The sequence below is a fragment of the Syngnathus typhle genome, linkage group LG15 (assembly GCF_033458585.1).
Source record: "Syngnathus typhle isolate RoL2023-S1 ecotype Sweden linkage group LG15, RoL_Styp_1.0, whole genome shotgun sequence".
Taxonomy (NCBI): Eukaryota; Metazoa; Chordata; class Actinopteri; order Syngnathiformes; family Syngnathidae; genus Syngnathus; species Syngnathus typhle.
Window position 1 is genome coordinate 12,356,557 of NC_083752.1, and position 21,213 is coordinate 12,377,769.

Genomic DNA, 21,213 nt, shown 5'->3' on the forward strand with positions numbered 1-21,213 from the left:
AAAATGCTTATAAAACATAAACCAAACGTTGGAGGTGGTCATTTCTTAATGCGCAGTAATAAACTCGGCACTCTAAAGCACCCGAGAGCGTTTTTTTCGATGCCAACCTAACCAGAGTGACGGGAGCGGCACAATTCAGAAAAAGTGCTCAGCTCGCCGAGAAAATGCGATTTAAGCAATAAAATTAAAAATGCTTATTAAACATAAACCAAACGTTGGAGGTGGTCATTTCTTCATGCGCAGTGAATAACTCGGCACTCTAAAGCACCCGAGAGCGTTTTTTTCGATGCCAACCTAACCAGAGTGACGGGAGCGGCACAATTCAGAAAAAGCGCTCAGCTCGCCGAGAAAATGCGATTTAAGCAATAAAATTAAAAATGCTTATTAAACATAAACCAAACGTTGGAGGTGGTCATTTCTTCGTGCGCAGTGAATAACTCGGCACTCTAAAGCACCCGAGAGCGTTTTTTTCGATGCCAACCTAACCAGAGTGACGGGACAGGCACAATTCAGAAAAAGCGCTCAGCTCGCCGAGAAAATGCGATTTAAGCAATAAAATTAAAAATGCTTATAAAACATAAACCAAACGTTGGAGGTGGTCATTTCTTCATGCGCAGTGATAAACTCGGCACTCTAAAGCACCCGAGAGCGTTTTTTTCGATGCCAACCTAACCAGAGTGACGGGAGCGGCACAATTCAGAAAAAGTGCTCAGCTCGCCGAGAAAATGCGATTTAAGCAATAAAATTAAAAATGCTTATAAAACATAAACCAAACGTTGGAGGTGGTCATTTCTTCATGCGCAGTGATAAACTCGGCACTCTAAAGCACCCGAGAGCGTTTTTTTCGATGCCAACCTAACCAGAGTGACGGGAGCGGCACAATTCAGAAAAAGCGCTCAGCTCGCCGAGAAAATGCGATTTAAGCAATTAAATTAAAAATGCTTATAAAACATAAACCAAACGTTGGAGGTGGTCATTTCTTCATGCGCAGTGATAAACTCGGCACTCTAAAGCACCCGAGAGCGTTTTTTTCGATGCCAACCTAACCAGAGTGACGGGAGCGGCACAATTCAGAAAAAGTGCTCAGCTCGCCGAGAAAATGCGATTCAAGCAATAAAATTAAAAATGCTTATTAAACATAAACCAAAGGTTGGAGTTGGTCATTTCTTCATGCGCAGTGAATAACTCGGCACTCTAAAGCACCCGAGAGCGTTTTTTTCGATGCCAACCTAACCAGAGTGACGGGAGCGGCACAATTCAGAAAAAGTGCTCAGCTCGCCGAGAAAATGCGATTTAAGCAATAAAATTAAAAATGCTTATAAAACATAAACCAAACGTTGGAGGTGGTCATTTCTTAATGCGCAGTAATAAACTCGGCACTCTAAAGCACCCGAGAGCGTTTTTTTCGATGCCAACCTAACCAGAGTGACGGGAGCGGCACAATTCAGAAAAAGCGCTCAGCTCGCCGAGAAAATGCGATTTAAGCAATAAAATTAAAAATGCTTATAAAACATAAACCAAACGTTGGAGGTGGTCATTTCTTCATGCGCAGTGAATAACTCGGCACTCTAAAGCACCCGAGAGCGTTTTTTTCGATGCCAACCTAACCAGAGTGACGGGAGCGGCACAATTCAGAAAAAGTGCTCAGCTCGCCGAGAAAATGCGATTTAAGCAATATAATTAAAAATGCTTATAAAACATAAACCAAACGTTGGAGGTGGTCATTTCTTCATGCGCAGTGAATAACTCGGCACTCTAAAGCACCCGAGAGCGTTTTTTTCGATGCCAACCTAACCAGAGTGACGGGAGCGGCACAATTCAGAAAAAGTGCTCAGCTCGCCGAGAAAATGCGATTTAAGCAATAAAATTAAAAATGCTTATAAAACATAAACCAAACGTTGGAGGTGGTCATTTCTTAATGCGCAGTAATAAACTCGGCACTCTAAAGCACCCGAGAGCGTTTTTTTCGATGCCAACCTAACCAGAGTGACGGGAGCGGCACAATTCAGAAAAAGTGCTCAGCTCGCCGAGAAAATGCGATTTAAGCAATAAAATTAAAAATGCTTATAAAACATAAACCAAACGTTGGAGGTGGTCATTTCTTAATGCGCAGTAATAAACTCGGCACTCTAGAGCACCCGAGAGCGTTTTTTTCGATGCCAACCTAACCAGAGTGACGGGAGCGGCACAATTCAGAAAAAGTGCTCAGCTCGCCGAGAAAATGCGATTTAAGCAATAAAATTAAAAATGCTTATAAAACATAAACCAAACGTTGGAAGTGGTCATTTCTTCATGCGCAGTGATAAACTCGGCACTCTAAAGCACCCGAGAGCGTTTTTTTCGATGCCAACCTAACCAGAGTGACGGGAGCGGCACAATTCAGAAAAAGCGCTCAGCTCGCCGAGAAAATGCGATTTAAGCAATAAAATTAAAAATGCTTATAAAACATAAACCAAACGTTGGAGGTGGTCATTTCTTCATGCGCAGTGATAAACTCGGCACTCTAAAGCACCCGAGAGCGTTTTTTTCGATGCCAACCTAACCAGAGTGACGGGAGCGGCACAATTCAGAAAAAGTGCTCAGCTCGCCGAGAAAATGCGATTTAAGCAATAAAATTAAAAATGCTTATAAAACATAAACCAAACGTTGGAGGTGGTCATTTCTTCATGCGCAGTAATAAACTCGGCACTCTAAAGCACCCGAGAGCGTTTTTTTCGATGCCAACCTAACCAGAGTGACGGGAGCGGCACAATTCAGAAAAAGTGCTCAGCTCGCCGAGAAAATGCGATTTAAGCAATAAAATTAAAAATGCTTATAAAACATAAACCAAACGTTGGAGGTGGTCATTTCTTAATGCGCAGTGATAAACTCGGCACTCTAAAGCACCCGAGAGCGTTTTTTTCGATGCCAACCTAACCAGAGTGACGGGAGCGGCACAATTCAGAAAAAGTGCTCAGCTCGCCGAGAAAATGCGATTTAAGCAATAAAATTAAAAATGCTTATAAAACATAAACCAAACGTTGGAGGTGGTCATTTCTTAATGCGCAGTAATAAACTCGGCACTCTAAAGCACCCGAGAGCGTTTTTTTCGATGCCAACCTAACCAGAGTGACGGGAGCGGCACAATTCAGAAAAAGCGCTCAGCTCGCCGAGAAAATGCGATTTAAGCAATAAAATTAAAAATGCTTATAAAACATAAACCAAACGTTGGAGGTGGTCATTTCCTAATGCGCAGTAATAAACTCGGCACTCTAAAGCACCCGAGAGCGTTTTTTTCGATGCCAACCTAACCAGAGTGACGGGAGCGGCACAATTCAGAAAAAGCGCTCAGCTCGCCGAGAAAATGCGATTTAAGCAATAAAATTAAAAATGCTTATTAAACATAAACCAAACATTGGAGGTGGTCATTTCTTCATGCGCAGTGAATAACTCGGCACTCTAAAGCACCCGAGAGCGTTTTTTTCGATGCCAACCTAACCAGAGTGACGGGAGCGGCACAATTCAGAAAAAGCGCTCAGCTCGCCGAGAAAATGCGATTTAAGCAATAAAATTAAAAATGCTTATAAAACATAAACCAAACGTTGGAGGTGGTCATTTCTTCATGCGCAGTGATAAACTCGGCACTCTAAAGCACCCGAGAGCGTTTTTTTCGATGCCAACCTAACCAGAGTGACGGGAGCGGCACAATTCAGAAAAAGTGCTCAGCTCGCCGAGAAAATGCGATTTAAGCAATAAAATTAAAAATGCTTATAAAACATAAACCAAACGTTGGAGGTGGTCATATCTTCATGCGCAGTGAATAACTCGGCACTCTAAAGCACCCGAGAGCGTTTTTGTCGATGCCAACCTAACCAGAGTGACGGGAGCGGCACAATTCAGAAAAAGTGCTCAGCTCGCCGAGAAAATGCGATTTAAGCAATAAAATTAAAAATGCTTATAAAACATAAACCAAACGTTGGAGGTGGTCATTTCTTAATGCGCAGTAATAAACTCGGCACTCTAAAGCACCCGAGAGCGTTTTTTTCGATGCCAACCTAACCAGAGTGACGGGAGCGGCACAATTCAGAAAAAGTGCTCAGCTCGCCGAGAAAATGCGATTTAAGCAATAAAATTAAAAATGCTTATAAAACATAAACCAAACGTTGGAGGTGGTCATTTCTTAATGCGCAGTAATAAACTCGGCACTCTAGAGCACCCGAGAGCGTTTTTTTCGATGCCAACCTAACCAGAGTGACGGGAGCGGCACAATTCAGAAAAAGTGCTCAGCTCGCCGAGAAAATGCGATTTAAGCAATAAAATTAAAAATGCTTATAAAACATAAACCAAACGTTGGAAGTGGTCATTTCTTCATGCGCAGTGATAAACTCGGCACTCTAAAGCACCCGAGAGCGTTTTTTTCGATGCCAACCTAACCAGAGTTACGGGAGCGGCACAATTCAGAAAAAGCGCTCAGCTCGCCGAGAAAATGCGATTTAAGCAATAAAATTAAAAATGCTTATAAAACATAAACCAAACGTTGGAGGTGGTCATTTCTTCATGCGCAGTGATAAACTCGGCACTCTAAAGCACCCGAGAGCGTTTTTTTCGATGCCAACCTAACCAGAGTGACGGGAGCGGCACAATTCAGAAAAAGCGCTCAGCTCGCCGAGAAAATGCGATTTAAGCAATAAAATTAAAAATGCTTATAAAACATAAACCAAACGTTGGAGGTGGTCATTTCTTCATGCGCAGTGATAAACTCGGCACTCTAAAGCACCCGAGAGCGTTTTTTTCGATGCCAACCTAACCAGAGTGACGGGAGCGGCACAATTCAGAAAAAGTGCTCAGCTTGCCGAGAAAATGCGATTTAAGCAATAAAATTAAAAATGCTTATAAAACATAAACCAAACGTTGGAGGTGGTCATTTCTTCATGCGCAGTGAACAACTCGGCACTCTAAAGCACCCGAGAGCGTTTTTTTCGATGCCAACCTAACCAGAGTGACGGGAGCGGCACAATTCAGAAAAAGTGCTCAGCTCGCCGAGAAAATGCGATTTAAGCAATAAAATAAAAAATGCTTATTAAACATAAACCAAACGTTGGAGGTGGTCATTTCTTCATGCGCAGTGATAAACTCGGCACTCTAAAGCACCCGAGAGCGTTTTTTTCGATGCCAACCTAACCAGAGTGACGGGAGCGGCACAATTCAGAAGAAGTGCTCAGCTCGCCGAGAAAATGCGATTTAAGCAATAAAATTAAAAATGCTTATAAAACATAAACCAAACGTTGGAGGTGGTCATTTCTTAATGCGCAGTAATAAACTCGGCACTCTAAAGCACCCGAGAGCGTTTTTTTCGATGCCAACCTAACCAGAGTGACGGGAGCGGCACAATTCAGAAAACGTGCTCAGCTCGCCGAGAAAATGCGATTTAAGCAATAAAATTAAAAATGCTTATTAAACATAAACCAAACGTTGGAGGTGGTCATTTCTTCATGCGCAGTGAATAACTCGGCACTCTAAAGCACCCGAAAGCGTTTTTTTCGATGCCAACCTAACCAGAGTGACTGGAGCGGCACAATTCATAAAAAGCGCTCAGCTCGCCGAGAAAATGCGATTTAAGCAATAAAATTAAAAATGCTTATAAAACATAAACCAAACGTTGGAGGTGGTCATTTCTTAATGCGCAGTAATAAACTCGGCACTCTAAAGCACCCGAGAGCGTTTTTTTCGATGCCAACCTAACCAGAGTGACGGGAGCGGCACAATTCAGAAAAAGTGCTCAGCTCGCCGAGAAAATACGATTTAAGCAATAAAATTAAAAATGCTTATTAAACATAAACCAAACGTTGGAGGTGGTCATTTCTTCATGCGCAGTGAATAACTCGGCACTCTAAAGCACCCGAGAGCGTTTTTTTCGATGCCAACCTAACCAGAGTGACGGGAGCGGCACAATTCAGAAAAAGCGCTCAGCTCGCCGAGAAAATGCGATTTAAGCAATAAAATTAAAAATGCTTATAAAACATAAACCAAACGTTGGAGGTGGTCATTTCTTCGTGCGCAGTGAATAACTCGGCACTCTAAAGCACCCGAGAGCGTTTTTTTCGATGCCAACCTAACCAGAGTGACGGGAGCGGCACAATTCAGAAAAAGTGCTCAGCTCGCCGAGAAAATGCGATTTAAGCAATAAAATTAAAAATGCTTATAAAACTTAAACCAAACGTTGGAGGTGGTCATTTCTTAATGCGCAGTAATAAACTCGGCACTCTAAAGCACCCGAGAGCGTTTTTTTCGATGCCAACCTAACCAGAGTGACGGGAGCGGCACAATTCAGAAAAAGTGCTCAGCTCGCCGAGAAAATGCGATTTAAGCAATAAAATTAAAAATGCTTATTAAACATAAACCAAACGTTGGAGGTGGTCATTTCTTCATGCGCAGTGAATAACTCGGCACTCTAAAGCACCCGAGAGCGTTTTTTTCGATGCCAACCTAACCAGAGTGACGGGAGCGGCACAATTCAGAAAAAGCGCTCAGCTCGCCGAGAAAATGCGATTTAAGCAATAAAATTAAAAATGCTTATAAAACATAAACCAAACGTTGGAGGTGGTCATTTCTTCGTGCGCAGTGAATAACTCGGCACTCTAAAGCACCCGAGAGCGTTTTTTTCGATGCCAACCTAACCAGAGTGACGGGAGCGGCACAATTCAGAAAAAGTGCTCAGCTCGCCGAGAAAATGTGATTTAAGCAATAAAATTAAAAATGCTTATAAAACATAAACCAAACGTTGGAGGTGGTCATTTCTTAATGCGCAGTAATAAACTCGGCACTCTAAAGCACCCGAGAGCGTTTTTTTCGATGCCAACCTAACCAGAGTGACGGGAGCGGCACAATTCAGAAAAAGTGCTCAGCTCGCCGAGAAAATGCGATTTAAGCAATAAAATTAAAAATGCTTATTAAACATAAACCAAACGTTGGAGGTGGTCATTTCTTCATGCGCAGTGAATAACTCGGCACTCTAAAGCACCCGAGAGCGTTTTTTTCGATGCCAACCTAACCAGAGTGACAGGAGCGGCACAATTCAGAAAAAGCGCTCAGCTCGCCGAGATAATGCGATTTAAGCAATAAAATTAAAAATGCTTATTAAACATAAACCAAACGTTGGAGGTGGTCATTTCCTAATGCGCAGTAATAAACTCGGCACTCTAAAGCACCCGAGAGCGTTTTTTTCGATGCCAACCTAACTAGAGTGACGACAGCGGCACAATTCAGAAAAAGTGCTCAGCTCGCCGAGAAAATGCGATTTAAGCAATAAAATTAAAAATGCTTATTAAACATAAACCAAACGTTGGAGGTGGTCATTTCTTCATGCGCAGTGAATAACTCGGCACTCTAAAGCACCCGAGAGCGTTTTTTTCGATGCCAACCTAACCAGAGTGACGGGAGCGGCACAATTCAGAAAAAGCGCTCAGCTCGCCGAGAAAATGCGATTTAAGCAATAAAATTAAAAATGCTTATAAAACATAAACCAAACGTTGGAGGTGGTCATTTCTTCGTGCGCAGTGAATAACTCGGCACTCTAAAGCACCCGAGAGCGTTTTTTTCGATGCCAACCTAACCAGAGTGACGGGAGCGGCACAATTCAGAAAAAGTGCTCAGCTCGCCGAGAAAATGTGATTTAAGCCATAAAATTAAAAATGCTTATAAAACATAAACCAAACGTTGGAGGTGGTCATTTCTTAATGCGCAGTAATAAACTCGGCCCTCTAAAGCACCCGAGAGCGTTTTTTTCGATGCCAACCTAACCAGAGTGACGGGAGCGGCACAATTCAGAAAAAGTGCTCAGCTCGCCGAGAAAATGCGATTTAAGCAATAAAATTAAAAATGCTTATTAAACATAAACCAAACGTTGGAGGTGGTCATTTCTTCATGCGCAGTGAATAACTCGGCACTCTAAAGCACCCGAGAGCGTTTTTTTCGATGCCAACCTAACCAGAGTGACAGGAGCGGCACAATTCAGAAAAAGCGCTCAGCTCGCCGAGAAAATGCGATTTAAGCAATAAAATTAATAATGCTTATTAAACATAAACCAAACGTTGGAGGTGGTCATTTCCTAATGCGCAGTAATAAACTCGGCACTCTAAAGCACCCGAGAGCGTTTTTTTCGATGCCAACCTAACTAGAGTGACGACAGCGGCACAATTCAGAAAAAGTGCTCAGCTCGCCGAGAAAATGCGATTTAAGCAATAAAATTAAAAATGCTTATTAAACATAAACCAAACGTTGGAGGTGGTCATTTCTTCATGCGCAGTGAATAACTCGGCACTCTAAAGCACCCGAGAGCGTTTTTTTCGATGCCAACCTAACCAGAGTGACGGGAGCGGCACAATTCAGAAAAAGCGCTCAGCTCGCCGAGAAAATGCGATTTAAGCAATAAAATTAAAAATGCTTATTAAACATAAACCAAACTTTGGAGGTGGTCATTTCTTCATGCGCAGTGAATAACTCGGCACTCTAAAGCACCCGAGAGCGTTTTTTTCGATGCCAACCTAACCAGAGTGACGGGAGCGGCACAATTCAGAAAAAGCGCTCAGCTCGCCGAGAAAATGCGATTTAAGCAATAAAATTAAAAATGCTTATAAAACATAAACCAAACGTTGGAGGTGGTCATTTCTTCATGCGCAGTGATAAACTCGGCACTCTAAAGCACCCGAGAGCGTTTTTTTCGATGCCAACCTAACCAGAGTGACGGGAGCGGCACAATTCAGAAAAAGTGCTCAGCTCGCCGAGAAAATGCGATTTAAGCAATAAAATTAAAACTGCTTATAAAACATAAACCAAACGTTGGAGGTGGTCATTTCTTCATGCGCAGTGATAAACTCGGCACTCTAAAGCACCCGAGAGCGTTTTTTTCGATGCCAACCTAACCAGAGTGACGGGAGCGGCACAATTCAGAAAAAGTGCTCAGCTCGCCGAGAAAATGCGATTTAAGCAATAAAATTAAAAATGCTTATAAAACATAAACCAAACGTTGGAGGTGGTCATTTCTTAATGCGCAGTAATAAACTCGGCACTCTAAAGCACCCGAGAGCGTTTTTTTCGATGCCAACCTAACCATGAGTGACGGGAGCGGCACAATTCAGAAAAAGTGCTCAGCTCGCCGAGAAAATGCGATTTAAGCAATAAAATTAAAAATGCTTATAAAACATAAACCAAACGTTGGAGGTGGTCATTTCTTAATGCGCAGTAATAAACTCGGCACTCTAAAGCACCCGAGAGCGTTTTTTTCGATGCCAACCTAACCAGAGTGACGGGAGCGGCACAATTCAGAAAAAGCGCTCAGCTCGCCGAGAAAATGCGATTTAAGCAATAAAATTAAAAATGCTTATAAAACATAAACCAAACGTTGGAGGTGGTCATTTCTTCGTGCGCAGTGAATAACTCGGCACTCTAAAGCACCCGAGAGCGTTTTTTTCGATGCCAACCTAACCAGAGTGACGGGAGCGGCACAATTCAGAAAAAGTGCTCAGCTCGCCGAGAAAATGCGATTTAAGCAATAAAATTAAAAATGCTTATAAAACTTAAACCAAACGTTGGAGGTGGTCATTTCTTAATGCGCAGTAATAAACTCGGCACTCTAAAGCACCCGAGAGCGTTTTTTTCGATGCCAACCTAACCAGAGTGGCGGGAGCGGCACAATTATCTTGCAGTCGGAGGTAGAGGACATCATCAAAAAGATGAAGCCCTCCACATGTGCCCTGGACCCTTTCCCCACAGCCCTCATTAAACAACAAACCTCAGCCATTAGTCCCCTAATAACCAATGTCATCAACCTCTCACTCCAGTCTGGCTCTGTACCCCCTGCACTGAAGACTGCCATTATTAACCCCCTGCTCAAAAAACCCTCACTTGACCCGGACAACCTTGCCAACTACAGACCAATATCTAAACTCCCGTTCCTCTCCAAGGTTCTGGAAAAAGTTGTAGCTGCCCAACTTCACACTCATCTTACCCGCAATAACATCGCTGAGAAATTTCAATCCGGGTTCCGCTCTGGCCACAGCACTGAAACAGCACTTGTTAGGGTCACCAACGACCTTCTCATGGCTGCCGATGCAGGCTCCCCGTCACTTCTCATCCTGTTGGATCTGTCCGCTGCATTTGACACTGTCAACCACAATATCCTCCTTAACCAGCTTCACTCCACTGGATTCTCTGGCACTGCTCTAACCTGGCTTCAGTCCTACCTCTCAAACCGGACCGAGTACGTTTCCCTGGGGGGGGAAAAATCCGACACTCACACTGTCACCTCCGGTGTCCCCCAGGGATCTGTACTCGGTCCTACCCTCTTCACTCTCTACATACTACCCCTCGGCAATATAATCAGGAAGTTCGGCATCTCATTTCATTGTTATGCGGACGACACCCAGCTATACCTCAAACTTGACCCCCCGCCCTCCATAACCCAGCCTTCTCCATCTCCCTCATCCATCCTCTCCCTGTGTCTGGAGGAGATAAAGGCGTGGATGAATCTCAGCTTCCTGCAAGTTAACAGTGACAAAACCCAAGCCATGTTAATTGGCACTCCCCATCAGATCCATACCTGCCCAATAACAAGCATCTTATTCGCCGGTCTCACTATTCCCCTCTCAGCCACTGTCACCAACCTGGGTGTGAAACTGGACCCTCAACTCAACCTTGAGTCACACATAAAACACATCTGCAAAACCTCCTTCTTCCACCTCAGAAATATCTCCAAACTCCGCCCCACACTTACCCTGACGGATGCTGAGAAACTTGTCCACGCCTTTGTCTCCTCAAGGATAGACTATTGTAACGCACTCCTCATCGGGATCCCTAGCAAGAGCCTCCATAGGCTTCAGTACATTCAAAACAGCGCTGCTAGGATCCTGATGGGGGTGCGGAAAAGCAATCACATCACACCCATCCTCCGTTCTCTGCACTGGCTCCCCATCAAATTCCGAATTGATTATAAGATCGCCCTCCTCACTCACCATTGTATCCTTGGACATGCTCCCCCATATCTCAAAGAACTCCTTGCCCCAAAACCTGCCACCCGAAGCCTCCGCTCATCCAATTCACACCTTCTCCACGTTCCTAAAACCAAGCTGCGCACCATGGGCGACCGGGCCTTCTGCCATACAGCCCCTACACTATGGAACTCCCTCCCCGACCACCTAAGAGCACCCCAATCCACTGACTCTTTCAAAACTGGACTTAAAACTCACCTCTTTACCTTAGCATTTCCGTAATTTCTCTCATATCTTGGTTGTCGTCCAGTTGTTCTAAACTTGTCCTTGTTTTGTTTTCTTGTTTTTTATCTGCCATGTAGCACTTTGAGATTACCCCAAATGTAAAGTGCGTTATAAATATAATTTATTATTATTATTATAATTCAGAAAAAGTGCTCAGCTCGCCGAGAAAATGCGATTTAAGCAATATAATTAAAAATGTTTATTAAACATAAACCAAACGTTGGAGGTGGTCATTTCTTCATGCGCAGTGAATAACTCGGCACTCTAAAGCACCCGAGAGCGTTTTTTTCGATGCCAACCTAACCAGAGTGACGGGAGCGGCACAATTCAGAAAAAGCGCTCAGCTCGCCGAGAAAATGCGATTTAAGCAATAAAATTAAAAATGGTTATAAAACATAAACCAAACGTTGGAGGTGGTCATTTCTTAATGCGCAGTAATAAACTCGGCACTCTAAAGCACCCGAGAGCGTTTTTTTCGATGCCAACCTAACCAGAGTGACGGGAGCGGCACAATTCAGAAAAAGTGCTCAGCTCGCCGAGAAAATGCGATTTAAGCAATAAAATTAAAAATGCTTATTAAACATAAACCAAACGTTGGAGGTGGTCATTTCTTCATGCGCAGTGAATAACTCGGCACTCTAAAGCACCCGATAGCGTTTTTTTCGATGCCAACCTAACCAGAGTGACGGGAGCGGCACAATTCAGAAAAAGTGCTCAGCTCGCCGAGAAAATGCGATTTAAGCAATAAAATTAAAAATGCTTATAAAACATAAACCAAACGTTGGAGGTGGTCATTTCTTAATGCGCAGTAATAAACTCGGCACTCTAAAGCACCCGAGAGCGTTTTTTTCGATGCCAACCTAACCAGAGTGACGGGAGCGGCACAATTCAGAAAAAGTGCTCAGCTCGCCGAGAAAATGCGATTTAAGCAATAAAATTAAAAATGCTTATAAAACATAAACCAAACGTTGGAGGTGGTCATTTCTTAATGCGCAGTAATAAACTCGGCACTCTAAAGCACCCGAGAGCGTTTTTTTCGATGCCAACCTAACCAGAGTGACGGGAGCGGCACAATTCAGAAAAAGCGCTCAGCTCGCCGAGAAAATGCGATTTAAGCAATAAAATTAAAAATGCTTATAAAACATAAACCAAACGTTGGAGGTGGTCATTTCTTCATGCGCAGTGAATAACTCGGCACTCTAAAGCACCCGAGAGCGTTTTTTTCGATGCCAACCTAACCAGAGTGACGGGAGCGGCACAATTCAGAAAAAGCGCTCAGCTCGCCGAGAAAATGCGATTTAAGCAATAAAATTAAAAATGCTTATAAAACATAAACCAAACGTTGGAGGTGGTCATTTCTTCATGCGCAGTGATAAACTCGGCACTCTAAAGCACCCGAGAGCGTTTTTTTCGATGCCAACCTAACCAGAGTGACGGGAGCGGCACAATTCAGAAAAAGTGCTCAGCTCGCCGAGAAAATGCGATTTAAGCAATAAAATTAAAAATGCTTATAAAACATAAACCAAACGTTGGAGGTGGTCATTTCTTCATGCGCAGTGAATAACTCGGCACTCTAAAGCACCCGAGAGCGTTTTTTTCGATGCCAACCTAACCAGAGTGACGGGAGCGGCACAATTCAGAAAAAAGTGCTCAGCTCGCCGAGAAAATGCGATTTAAGCAATAAAATTAAAAATGCTTATAAAACATAAACCAAACGTTGGAGGTGGTCATTTCTTAATACGAAGTAATAAACTCGGCACTCTAAAGCACCCGTGAGCGTTTTTTTCGATGCCAACCTAACCAGAGTGACGGGAGCGGCACAATTCAGAAAAAGTGCTCAGCTCGCCGAGAAAATGCGATTTAAGCAATAAAATTAAAAATGCTTATAAAACATAAACCAAACGTTGGAGGTGGTCATTTCTTAATGCGAAGTAATAAACTCGGCACTCTAAAGCACCCGAGAGCGTTTTTTTCGATGCCAACCTAACCAGAGTGACGGGAGCGGCACAATTCAGAAAAAGCGCTCAGCTCGCCGAGAAAATGCGATTTAAGCAATAAAATTAAAAATGCTTATAAAACATAAACCAAACGTTGGAGGTGGTCATTTCTTAATGCGCAGTAATAAACTCGGCACTCTAAAGCACCCGAGAGCGTTTTTTTCGATGCCAACCTAACCAGAGTGACGGGAGCGGCACAATTCAGAAAAAGTGCTCAGCTCGCCGAGAAAATGCGATTTAAGTTAAAAATGCTTATTAAACATAAACCAAACGTTGGAGGTTGTCATTTCTTCATGCGCAGTGAATAACTCGGCACTCTAAAGCACCCGAGAGCGTTTTTTTCGATGCCAACCTATACCAGAGTGACGGGAGCGGCACAATTCAGAAAAAGCGCTCAGCTCGCCGAGAAAATGCGATTAAAGCAATAAAATTAAAAATGCTTATTAAACATAAACCAAACGTTGGAGGTGGTCATTTCTTCATGCGCAGTAATAAACTCGGCACTCTAAAGCACCCGAGAGCGTTTTTTTCGATGCCAACCTAACCAGAGTGACGGGAGCGGCACAATTCAGAAAAAGTGCTCAGCTCGCCGAGAAAATGCGATTTAAGCAATAAAATTAAAAATGCTTATAAAACATAAACCAAACGTTGGAGGTGGTCATTTCTTAATGCGCAGTAATAAACTCGGCACTCTAAAGCACCCGAGAGCGTTTTTTTCGATGCCAACCTAACCAGAGTGACGGGAGCGGCACAATTCAGAAAAAGTGCTCAGCTCGCCGAGAAAATGCGATTTAAGCAATAAAATTAAAAATGCTTATAAAACATAAACCAAACGTTGGAGGTGGTCATTTCTTAATGCGCAGTAATAAACTCGGCACTCTAAAGCACCCGAGAGCGTTTTTTTCGATGCCAACCTAACCAGAGTGACGGGAGCGGCACAATTCAGAAAAAGTGCTCAGCTCGCCGAGAAAATGCGATTTAAGCAATAAAATTAAAAATGCTTATTAAACATAAACCAAACGTTGGAGGTGGTCATTTCTTCATGCGCAGTGAATAACTCGGCACTCTAAAGCACCCGAGAGCGTTTTTTTCGATGCCAACCTAACCAGAGTGACGGGAGCGGCACAATTCAGAAAAAGCGCTCAGCTCGCCGAGAAAATGCGATTTAAGCAATAAAATTAAAAATGCTTATAAAACATAAACCAAACGTTGGAGGTGGTCATTTCTTAATGCGCAGTAATAAACTCGGCACTCTAAAGCACCCGAGAGCGTTTTTTTCGATGCCAACCTAACCAGAGTGACGGGAGCGGCACAATTCAGAAAAAGTGCTCAGCTCGCCGAGAAAATGCGATTTAAGCAATAAAATTAAAAATGCTTATTAAACATAAACCAAACGTTGGAGGTGGTCATTTCTTCATGCGCAGTGAATAACTCGGCACTCTAAAGCACCCGATAGCGTTTTTTTCGATGCCAACCTAACCAGAGTGACGGGAGCGGCACAATTCAGAAAAAGTGCTCAGCTCGCCGAGAAAATGCGATTTAAGCAATAAAATTAAAAATGCTTATAAAACATAAACCAAACGTTGGAGGTGGTCATTTCTTAATGCGCAGTAATAAACTCGGCACTCTAAAGCACCCGAGAGCGTTTTTTTCGATGCCAACCTAACCAGAGTGACGGGAGCGGCACAATTCAGAAAAAGTGCTCAGCTCGCCGAGAAAATGCGATTTAAGCAATAAAATTAAAAATGCTTATAAAACATAAACCAAACGTTGGAGGTGGTCATTTCTTAATGCGCAGTAATAAACTCGGCACTCTAAAGCACCCGAGAGCGTTTTTTTCGATGCCAACCTAACCAGAGTGACGGGAGCGGCACAATTCAGAAAAAGCGCTCAGCTCGCCGAGAAAATGCGATTTAAGCAATAAAATTAAAAATGCTTATAAAACATAAACCAAACGTTGGAGGTGGTCATTTCTTCGTGCGCAGTGAATAACTCGGCACTCTAAAGCACCCGAGAGCGTTTTTTTCGATGCCAACCTAACCAGAGTGACGGGAGCGGCACAATTCAGAAAAAGTGCTCAGCTCGCCGAGAAAATGTGATTTAAGCAATAAAATTAAAAATGCTTATAAAACATAAACCAAACGTTGGAGGTGGTCATTTCTTAATGCGCAGTAATAAACTCGGCACTCTAAAGCACCCGAGAGCGTTTTTTTCGATGCCAACCTAACCAGAGTGACGGGAGCGGCACAATTCAGAAAAAGTGCTCAGCTCGCCGAGAAAATGCGATTTAAGCAATAAAATTAAAAATGCTTATTAAACATAAACCAAACGTTGGAGGTGGTCATTTCTTCATGCGCAGTGAATAACTCGGCACTCTAAAGCACCCGAGAGCGTTTTTTTCGATGCCAACCTAACCAGAGTGACAGGAGCGGCACAATTCAGAAAAAGCGCTCAGCTCGCCGAGAAAATGCGATTTAAGCAATAAAATTAAAAATGCTTATTAAACATAAACCAAACGTTGGAGGTGGTCATTTCCTAATGCGCAGTAATAAACTCGGCACTCTAAAGCACCCGAGAGCGTTTTTTTCGATGCCAACCTAACTAGAGTGACGACAGCGGCACAATTCAGAAAAAGTGCTCAGCTCGCCGAGAAAATGCGATTTAAGCAATAAAATTAAAAATGCTTATTAAACATAAACCAAACGTTGGAGGTGGTCATTTCTTCATGCGCAGTGAATAACTCGGCACTCTAAAGCACCCGAGAGCGTTTTTTTCGATGCCAACCTAACCAGAGTGACGGGAGCGGCACAATTCAGAAAAAGCGCTCAGCTCGCCGAGAAAATGCGATTTAAGCAATAAAATTAAAAATGCTTATTAAACATAAACCAAACATTGGAGGTGGTCATTTCTTCATGCGCAGTGAATAACTCGGCACTCTAAAGCACCCGAGAGCGTTTTTTTCGATGCCAACCTAACCAGAGTGACGGGAGCGGCACAATTCAGAAAAAGCGCTCAGCTCGCCGAGAAAATGCGATTTAAGCAATAAAATTAAAAATGCTTATAAAACATAAACCAAACGTTGGAGGTGGTCATTTCTTCATGCGCAGTGATAAACTCGGCACTCTAAAGCACCCGAGAGCGTTTTTTTCGATGCCAACCTAACCAGAGTGACGGGAGCGGCACAATTCAGAAAAAGTGCTCAGCTCGCCGAGAAAATGCGATTTAAGCAATAAAATTAAAAATGCTTATTAAACATAAACCAAACGTTGGAGGTGGTCATTTCTTCATGCGCAGTGATAAACTCGGCACTCTAAAGCACCCGAGAGCGTTTTTTTCGATGCCAACCTAACCAGAGTGACGGGAGCGGCACAATTCAGAAGAAGTGCTCAGCTCGCCGAGAAAATGCGATTTAAGCAATAAAATTAAAAATGCTTATAAAACATAAACCAAACGTTGGAGGTGGTCATTTCTTAATGCGCAGTAATAAACTCGGCACTCTAAAGCACCCGAGAGCGTTTTTTTCGATGCCAACCTAACCAGAGTGACGGGAGCGGCACAATTCAGAAAAAGTGCTCAGCTCGCCGAGAAAATGCGATTTAAGCAATAAAATTAAAAATGCTTATTAAACATAAACCAAACGTTGGAGGTGGTCATTTCTTCATGCGCAGTGAATAACTCGGCACTCTAAAGCACCCGAAAGCGTTTTTTTCGATGCCAACCTAACCAGAGTGACTGGAGCGGCACAATTCATAAAAAGCGCTCAGCTCGCCGAGAAAATGCGATTTAAGCAATAAAATTAAAAATGCTTATAAAACATAAACCAAACGTTGGAGGTGGTCATTTCTTAATGCGCAGTAATAAACTCGGCACTCTAAAGCACCCGAGAGCGTTTTTTTCGATGCCAACCTAACCAGAGTGACGGGAGCGGCACAATTCAGAAAAAGTGCTCAGCTCGCCGAGAAAATACGATTTAAGCAATAAAATTAAAAATGCTTATTAAACATAAACCAAACGTTGGAGGTGGTCATTTCTTCATGCGCAGTGAATAACTCGGCACTCTAAAGCACCCGAGAGCGTTTTTTTCGATGCCAACCTAACCAGAGTGACGGGAGCGGCACAATTCAGAAAAAGCGCTCAGCTCGCCGAGAAAATGCGATTTAAGCAATAAAATTAAAAATGCTTATAAAACATAAACCAAACGTTGGAGGTGGTCATTTCTTCGTGCGCAGTGAATAACTCGGCACTCTAAAGCACCCGAGAGCGTTTTTTTCGATGCCAACCTAACCAGAGTGACGGGAGCGGCACAATTCAGAAAAAGTGCTCAGCTCGCCGAGAAAATGCGATTTAAGCAATAAAATTAAAAATGCTTATAAAACTTAAACCAAACGTTGGAGGTGGTCATTTCTTAATGCGCAGTAATAAACTCGGCACTCTAAAGCACCCGAGAGCGTTTTTTTCGATGCCAACCTAACCAGAGTGACGGGAGCGGCACAATTCAGAAAAAGTGCTCAGCTCGCCGAGAAAATGCGATTTAAGCAATAAAATTAAAAATGCTTATTAAACATAAACCAAACGTTGGAGGTGGTCATTTCTTCATGCGCAGTGAATAACTCGGCACTCTAAAGCACCCGAGAGCGTTTTTTTCGATGCCAACCTAACCAGAGTGACGGGAGCGGCACAATTCAGAAAAAGCGCTCAGCTCGCCGAGAAAATGCGATTTAAGCAATAAAATTAAAAATGCTTATAAAACATAAACCAAACGTTGGAGGTGGTCATTTCTTCGTGCGCAGTGAATAACTCGGCACTCTAAAGCACCCGAGAGCGTTTTTTTCGATGCCAACCTAACCAGAGTGACGGGAGCGGCACAATTCAGAAAAAGTGCTCAGCTCGCCGAGAAAATGTGATTTAAGCAATAAAATTAAAAATGCTTATAAAACATAAACCAAACGTTGGAGGTGGTCATTTCTTAATGCGCAGTAATAAACTCGGCACTCTAAAGCACCCGAGAGCGTTTTTTTCGATGCCAACCTAACCAGAGTGACGGGAGCGGCACAATTCAGAAAAAGTGCTCAGCTCGCCGAGAAAATGCGATTTAAGCAATAAAATTAAAAATGCTTATTAAACATAAACCAAACGTTGGAGGTGGTCATTTCTTCATGCGCAGTGAATAACTCGGCACTCTAAAGCACCCGAGAGCGTTTTTTTCGATGCCAACCTAACCAGAGTGACAGGAGCGGCACAATTCAGAAAAAGCGCTCAGCTCGCCGAGATAATGCGATTTAAGCAATAAAATTAAAAATGCTTATTAAACATAAACCAAACGTTGGAGGTGGTCATTTCCTAATGCGCAGTAATAAACTCGGCACTCTAAAGCACCCGAGAGCGTTTTTTTCGATGCCAACCTAACTAGAGTGACGACAGCGGCACAATTCAGAAAAAGTGCTCAGCTCGCCGAGAAAATGCGATTTAAGCAATAAAATTAAAAATGCTTATTAAACATAAACCAAACGTTGGAGGTGGTCATTTCTTCATGCGCAGTGAATAACTCGGCACTCTAAAGCACCCGAGAGCGTTTTTTTCGATGCCAACCTAACCAGAGTGACGGGAGCGGCACAATTCAGAAAAAGCGCTCAGCTCGCCGAGAAAATGCGATTTAAGCAATAAAATTAAAAATGCTTATAAAACATAAACCAAACGTTGGAGGTGGTCATTTCTTCGTGCGCAGTGAATAACTCGGCACTCTAAAGCACCCGAGAGCGTTTTTTTCGATGCCAACCTAACCAGAGTGACGGGAGCGGCACAATTCAGAAAAAGTGCTCAGCTCGCCGAGAAAATGTGATTTAAGCCATAAAATTAAAAATGCTTATAAAACATAAACCAAACGTTGGAGGTGGTCATTTCTTAATGCGCAGTAATAAACTCGGCCCTCTAAAGCACCCGAGAGCGTTTTTTTCGATGCCAACCTAACCAGAGTGACGGGAGCGGCACAATTCAGAAAAAGTGCTCAGCTCGCCGAGAAAATGCGATTTAAGCAATAAAATTAAAAATGCTTATTAAACATAAACCAAACGTTGGAGGTGGTCATTTCTTCATGCGCAGTGAATAACTCGGCACTCTAAAGCACCCGAGAGCGTTTTTTTCGATGCCAACCTAACCAGAGTGACAGGAGCGGCACAATTCAGAAAAAGCGCTCAGCTCGCCGAGAAAATGCGATTTAAGCAATAAAATTAATAATGCTTATTAAACATAAACCAAACGTTGGAGGTGGTCATTTCCTAATGCGCAGTAATAAACTCGGCACTCTAAAGCACCCGAGAGCGTTTTTTTCGATGCCAACCTAACTAGAGTGACGACAGCGGCACAATTCAGAAAAAGTGCTCAGCTCGCCGAGAAAATGCGATTTAAGCAATAAAATTAAAAATGCTTATTAAACATAAACCAAACGTTGGAGGTGGTCATTTCTTCATGCGCAGTGAATAACTCGGCACTCTAAAGCACCCGAGAGCGTTTTTTTCGATGCCAACCTAACCAGAGTGACGGGAGCGGCACAATTCAGAAAAAGCGCTCAGCTCGCCGAGAAAATGCGATTTAAGCAATAAAATTAAAAATGCTTATTAAACATAAACCAAACTTTGGAGGTGGTCATTTCTTCATGCGCAGTGAATAACTCGGCACTCTAAAGCACCCGAGAGCGTTTTTTTCGATGCCAACCTAACCAGAGTGACGGGAGCGGCACAATTCAGAAAAAGCGCTCAGCTCGCCGAGAAAATGCGATTTAAGCAATAAAATTAAAAATGCTTATAAAACATAAACCAAACGTTGGAGGTGGTCATTTCTTCATGCGCAGTGATAAACTCGGCACTCTAAAGCACCCGAGAGCGTTTTTTTCGATGCCAACCTAACCAGAGTGACGGGAGCGGCACAATTCAGAAAAAGTGCTCAGCTCGCCGAGAAAATGCGATTTAAGCAATAAAATTAAAACTGCTTATAAAACATAAACCAAACGTTGGAGGTGGTCATTTCTTCATGCGCAGTGATAAACTCGGCACTCTAAAGCACCCGAGAGCGTTTTTTTCGATGCCAACCTAACCAGAGTGACGGGAGCGGCACAATTCAGAAAAAGTGCTCAGCTCGCCGAGAAAATGCGATTTAAGCAATAAAATTAAAAATGCTTATAAAACATAAACCAAACGTTGGAGGTGGTCATTTCTTAATGCGCAGTAATAAACTCGGCACTCTAAAGCACCCGAGAGCGTTTTTTTCGATGCCAACCTAACCATGAGTGACGGGAGCGGCACAATTCAGAAAAAGTGCTCAGCTCGCCGAGAAAATGCGATTTAAGCAATAAAATTAAAAATGCTTATAAAACATAAACCAAACGTTGGAGGTGGTCATTTCTTAATGCGCAGTAATAAACTCGGCACTCTAAAGCACCCGAGAGCGTTTTTTTCGATGCCAACCTAACCAGAGTGACGGGAGCGGCACAATTCAGAAAAAGCGCTCAGCTCGCCGAGAAAATGCGATTTAAGCAATAAAATTAAAAATGCTTATAAAACATAAACCAAACGTTGGAGGTGGTCATTTCTTCGTGCGCAGTGAATAACTCGGCACTCTAAAGCACCCGAGAGCGTTTTTTTCGATGCCAACCTAACCAGAGTGACGGGAGCGGCACAATTCAGAAAAAGTGCTCAGCTCGCCGAGAAAATGCGATTTAAGCAATAAAATTAAAAATGCTTATAAAACTTAAACCAAACGTTGGAGGTGGTCATTTCTTAATGCGCAGTAATAAACTCGGCACTCTAAAGCACCCGAGAGCGTTTTTTTCGATGCCAACCTAACCAGAGTGGCGGGAGCGGCACAATTATCTTGCAGTCGGAGGTAGAGGACATCATCAAAAAGATGAAGCCCTCCACATGTGCCCTGGACCCTTTCCCCACAGCCCTCATTAAACAACAAACCTCAGCCAT